This window comes from Microtus ochrogaster, unplaced genomic scaffold, assembly GCF_000317375.1.
Source record: "Microtus ochrogaster isolate Prairie Vole_2 unplaced genomic scaffold, MicOch1.0 UNK13, whole genome shotgun sequence".
NCBI lineage: Eukaryota > Metazoa > Chordata > Mammalia > Rodentia > Cricetidae > Microtus > Microtus ochrogaster.
In genome coordinates, this window is record NW_004949111.1 from 3,468,746 (window position 1) to 3,475,277 (window position 6,532).

A 6,532-nucleotide genomic window follows, 5' to 3' on the forward strand; every position below is an offset into this window, starting at 1 on the left:
CTTCCCACAGGTCAGGGAACCCTGATTGCTCTTCGAGCTGATGAGGGAGGAGGACTTGATCAGGGGAGGGAGAGGCGAATGGGAGGCGGTGGCGGGGAGGAGGCAGAAATCTTTAATAAATAAATAAATTTTAAAAAGAAAAAAAGAAAAAGAAAAAAAGAAAGAAAATGAAACTTCCTCTCCAACTGTTCTACCTAGTTTTATGTCAACTTAACAAAAGTTAGTGTAACTGAGAAGAGAGAACCTCAACTGAGAAGTTGCATCTCTATAAGATAGGCTGTAGGCAAGCCTCTAGAACATTTTCTCAATTAGTGATGGTGAGTGCTACCATCTGTGGGCTGGTGGGGGCTCTATAAGAAAGCAAGCTGAGCAAAGCCATAAGGAAAAAGCTGCTAAGCAACACCCCTCCATGGCTTCTGCATCAGATCCTGCCTCCAGGTTCCTGCCTTTCTTGAATTTCTATCCTGAGTTCCCCCTGTGGTTGATTGTTACCTATTGTGTAATCAACTTTTCCCTCTCCAAGTTGCCTTTGGTAATAGTGTTCTCACCAAGACACCAGACAAACCACCTTATTTGACCCAGACAGGACAGACTGCTTCTCAATGCAAACCTCCCTTTCACTAACAGATCCTTCAGCCAAACTGCCCCATGTAGCCCATCATGAACTAGTAAAAGCAAACCTACACCCAGCTTCCAGTAATTTTTCCCTTTCTCTGGCGGCCTCCTACAGCCAAACTTCATCTTTATATGAAACCAGGCCCAGTGTTTGCCTCAGAAACACGGTACACTCCAGACCTCCTGGGATCTGTCCCTTGCTCCAGGGTCTTTCTCAGACAAACTGCTAAACTTAGGCCTGGCATGCAAATGTAAGGCAGCCTCCTCCCAAATTGAAGCCCCTTTCTAACTCAGGACCACAAGCAGCCTCTTAAAACAGTACCTTGAACTTGGTCCACCCTATGCTCTTTCCAATCTTTCTAAGCTTCCTAGTGTGTGGCTTACCCCCAGATGATAGCTGAAAGGAATAAAAAAACAAAACCAAAATAACAGCAGGCATCCAGGTGTCACTGGAAACATACCAACAGTAAGAAAAACAAAGACAACATGTCTCAAAACAAAAACAAACAAACCCATAGCAATGATCTCCCAGGAGAATGACTTAGGTGAATTTAAGTCATGGAATTCAAAATAATTATAAACATGTGCAAATGTTTCAAAAAATTTGAAGGAGGTATTCATCAGTTCCCTCTGAGGTTAAAATCTTCCATCTTTGAGGCAAGTTCTTTAAGATACTGATGCTTATAAGACGGTGAAATACTCAGATGTTCTAAGGAGAACTAAAATAGACAAATATCATGTAGGGAAGCTCTTTAAGAAAGGAAATAAAAGTTTCAAAGGAGCTTCAGGAAATCCTTGAATCTTATCACATCACTAGCTACCACCCTCCTCACTCCAAGAAAATATATGTATATATGCAGTAAAGACGGCTGAGAGTCATTCTCAGACGAGTTGAGCTTCATAGATTAGCAGAGATTAGCCAATCTGGAAGATACAGAGATTTGTTTTACAGTCTAAAATAAGTAGAGAGAGGTCTAAGTCCAGCTGGCCTGGGTCCGAAAAAGCATGGGATAAAACCGGACTTGCTGAACATAGTGGACAATGAGTACTACTGAGAACTCAAGATCAATGGCAATGGGTTTTTGATCCTATTGCATGTACTGGCTTTGGGGGAGCCTAGGCAGTTTGGATGCTCACCTTACTAGACCTGGATGGAGGTGGGTGGTCCTTGGACTTCCCACAGGTCAGGGAACCCTGATTGCTCTTTGAGCTGATGAGGGAGGGGGACTTTATTGGGGGAGAGGGAGGTAAATGGGAGGCGGTGGCAGGGAGGAGGCAGAAATCTTTAATAAATAAATAAATTAAAAAAATAAAATAAAATAAGTAGAGACCGGCTGTGCAGCCTGGAAGAAACAGGGAGCTGCTGAACTGCTTAGTAAAAACAAAACCAAGCCAACCTGCCTAGAAGAGGGTCATATCAACTGAAATTCCTAGAAAGGATACTCTCCAACCTGTTGAGCTGCTTTCAGGATTTCAGTGTGTTCCAGGTTCCCAGTTTTCATGAGCTTGCTAGGATGACCTTTGGCGATACAGCTGTCTTGGTCTCATTTCTGTAAGTCCCTGTCTCTGGCCTCCATCTTTGCCCCTGTGCCCGCCAAACCTTGATTCCCAGCCCCCTGAAGGGGGCAAGGCAGCTTGACCACTCCCCCAGTCTATTTAAACTGCTCCCCTGAAAGTCCCCCCCCCATCACGTTTCGTTTGTGGCCTGTTCCCCTCTGGGCCACCGAGAGTGCAGGAATCCCATTAAAACCTGGATATCCTTTTATTGGTCTTGTTATGATTTGGCTTGAATGGGATTTTTGCATTGGCAGAGATCTTGTGTTAGGAAAATTCCAAACAATTTCTGCTCCTGTAAGTGACCATTCACTCATACTATTATAAGTAACTCTGATAAAATTAATTGGTTCATTAATTTGGGCTTTGGTGGTATCCATACACTAATCTGTTATCAGTTTCCTATCTGGAATGAGTAGATGTTTGTAATGCCCAAATCTGTGGGTCCCAACAAAAGCCAACAAAAGAGACCGAGTCCCATATGTAAAAGCAAAGAGCCTTTATTTTAATCAAGTTTGCAAACTCAGTCTCTCAGCATGTCCAACGTATTGGAATAACTAGAGCGCCCTGAGCTCAATTAGAATTGGGTTTTAATAGTAGTAAAGGTAAGGTTGAGGGGCCTCTGATATTCAGGACATCTGATAGGCTGACATTTGTCTAGGGGTGTCCTGGTGAAGTCCACTGGCAGGTGATCCTATCTACAGCAGTTGGAATGTCAGGCATTTTCTTTGAATGGTCTGCTCTTGGGTGGGGTTCAGGTAATCTCAGCTTTTGTGGTGTTTTCCTGTTACCAGGTATTGCTTTAGGGTAAACTACTGAGACTCTAGACTCCATTTAAATTCGTTGATGGCCAGAATCCCAGGTGATAATGGTTGGAAATAAAGAGCTTCCTTTGGGTGACCTGCCCAGACCTAGCTTATTATGGCTGGCCCCCACACTCACATCTCGTCATGAATAACTCCACACAATAGCCATTAATAAACATTTGGATGAGCTGACAAAAAATCCAAGAAAAAAATATTTGAATGCAAAGAATGAAATATATAATCTAGGATATGAAAATTGAATTCAATAACAAGAATTACTGAAAGAAACCCAAACTTCAAAGAACCTGGAAATGAATCAAAGAAGATGATCAGTGACAAGCTTTGCTAACAGAATTGATCAAGTGTAAGATAGAACACAAGGGCTTGAAGACAATGTAGAGCACGTGTATCATTCGGTAAAGAAAGGTTATACTAAAAAAAAAATCACTTGAGCAGAGTGTGTAAGATCTTTGGGACACCTTGAACAGATCCAACCTATAAATTTTGAGGACAGAATGAGAAGAATTCCAAATCAAAAGCATAGACAGTACTATACTAAACTGTAAGCCCTGCAAGCTCCAGCAGTAACTGGTCTGATATGACATGTCCAGTGGTGTAATAGTGGTATGAACATCATGAGAATATCCAACCACTTTTAATAGGATATAATCCTACTTCACAAAGTGAAACGAATGTTTGGTACCATTATCAGGCAACAAGCCTATTGCTAGATGTGTCATTAGAGGAAAACCCAATATCATTATTCTATTAAATGAACATAGTATTAGACCAATCCATAATGACATAGATAATCTATCTCTCAATACTCATCTGAAAAGCTTCTATTTACAGTAGATGATCCATTACATGGAGATCCATTACTGGCCAAATTGCAGAGATTTAGAGAATGAAGAATGCTCGTGCCTTTAGGAAGCATATATATCACCACCACAACCTTCAGACTCAGGGAAAATTGCAGAAGAGGGAACAAAAGCATAAAGAGAAAGAGGTGGTGAATGACTACAAACAAACATCTTTTGGATACAGCAAGGCAACTTCACATATGAACTCACCGTAGTTGTGGCAGCATACACAAGACCAAGTCAGATCAAATTCCAGCAAGAAAGGAAGAACTGGTGTTCTAGTAAAGGCAACTAATACAGGGAGGAAACACCATGACCAAAGCAACTTGAAGAGGAAAAAGTATATTCAGCTTACACTTCCATATCACAGATCATTGTCAAAGGAGGTCAGAACAGAAACTCAAATGGGCAGGGATCTAGAGGTTAAAACTGATGCAGAGGCAGTGGAGGAGTGCTACTTATTAGCTTCCTTCCTGTGACTTGTTCTGCCTGTCTTAAAGAATACAGGGTCACCAGCCCAAGGCATGTCTCACCCACAATGGGCTGGACCTTCCTTAATAATCACTAATTCAGAAAATGCCCTAGAGACTTGTCTATAGCCTGAACTTATAGAGATATATTCTCAACTCAGGCATCCTTCTCTCGGATGATTCTAACTTATTTCAAGTTGACATAAAACTAGCCAGCATAGTTGAACTTATAATATCACCAGGGGTCATGGAGATCATAGACTCCATGTCATAGAGGGACTGACAACTGTTACCTGCTAAGAGAGAAGGAAACAGAATTTTCTAAGAATGTGGCCCCAAGTAAACTGACCATACTCTAGTGGAAGAACACACATCAAAGAATATTTGGGAATCACAAATCGGTTTTGAAGGTTTAAAAGAAAGAAGAAAATGTTGTGTAGGTAGGAGAGAGGGAGTGAGTTTTGAAAGAGTTAGGGGAGGAGTGAATATGATCAAAACGTCTAAGAAATTTCAACCTAAAAGAATTAATAAAGTATTTTTAAATAGAAAATATTTTCAATAAAAATATGAAGGAAAATTTCCCAAAATTTGAGAAAGAGATGCTCATAGAAGAATAAGAGACCTACAGAACAATAAGTGGACAGGACCAGAACATAAACTCCCCATATTATATTTAAGTATATTATATTTAACATTACAGTTAAAACACTAAAATCACAGAATAAAGAAAAAATATTAAAACCGCAAGAGAAATGGACCAATTCACATATAAGCACAACTATACTGAAATAACAGCTGATTACTTTCTAGAAAATTTAGTTTTTATTTTATGAGTATGGAGATTTACTTGCATGTATTTCTCTGTACCATGTGTGGTGCACACCTGGTACCCCACCTTCCTCACCCACGCCATAAGAGATAATTAGATACCCTGGGACTAGAGTTACAGACAGTTATGAGCCACCATGTGGATGCTGAGAATTGAACTTGGATCCTCCAGATGAATAGCCTGGTAGAAACGTTTAAATCAACAAGATCTTGAAAAATGTATTCCAAGTTCTGAAAAGACTACAACCTGTAACTGAGAATACTATACACTGTTTCATGATTTAAAAAAAAAACAACCTAAAGGAATTTATGACAACTAAACCAGCATTACAGAGAATACTGGAAGGGGTACTTCAGATAGAACAGAAGGCTAACCACACCCAAGAGGTTACAGGGAAATTAGTCAAATTATGTGTGAGGAAATCACCAAGATGACAGAAAGTAATACAACATTTTTCAAAAATAAAATCTAAATATTAATGTCCTCAACATCCCTATAAAAAGACACAAACTGGAAGATTGGATTAGAAAAGAGGATTCATAATTTTGTTATATCCAAGAAATATATTTCAACAGCAAGTATAGATGGCACCTCATGGTCAAAAATGAGGATTGATATTCTATACAGATAGAATTAAGAAACAAGCAAGTGTAACTATCTGAAAAATGTACTACAGAACAAAATGAGTCAGAAGAGGGTGGGATTCTTATACTCATCAAAAGAAGAAAACCTCTCAGTAGGAAAAAAGATTACAAGGAAGCCTTGCAGGAGTCCTACTGTGAAGGGGAAGGAAATAGAGCAGATGGGGAATGAGTAACCAGAAAACATTAAATACTTATATGAATGTCAAAGAACAAAACTTATTAATAAAAAGAAAGAAAATTTTCCTTTTGGAGTAAGACTAGGTCATTTTGCAGACTTTGTATCACCCAGAATATAATTTTTTCGGTAATAGGTTCTTTTTCTTCCAAACTCATCTTCATTCCTTGACAAAAATAAAAATTGCTCTGATGATCATTATCTAGAACTATCTTAAACATTTAATTCATTTTCTTGTTCTTGTTTATATAGGGTCTCTTTATGTAGCCTTGGCTTTCCTGGAATTCCTTATGTAGACCAGACTGGCATCTAACTCACAGGGATCTGCCTGCCTCTGCCTCCCAATTGTTGGGATTAAAGTTATGTGCCACTATGCCTAGCCACTTAATCTATATTTTTAAGTCATTCAGTTTTATTATAGAATCAAGTCTGCCAACTGGTGATAAACTATTCTGTTTCTGTTTTAAACTCTAGATGTTATCCAATGAGGAACAGAAGGAGGGAGAAGATGAGCAAGGAAGTCAGGACCAAGAGGGGTGCAACCACCCACGGAGACAGTGGGACTGATCTATTGGG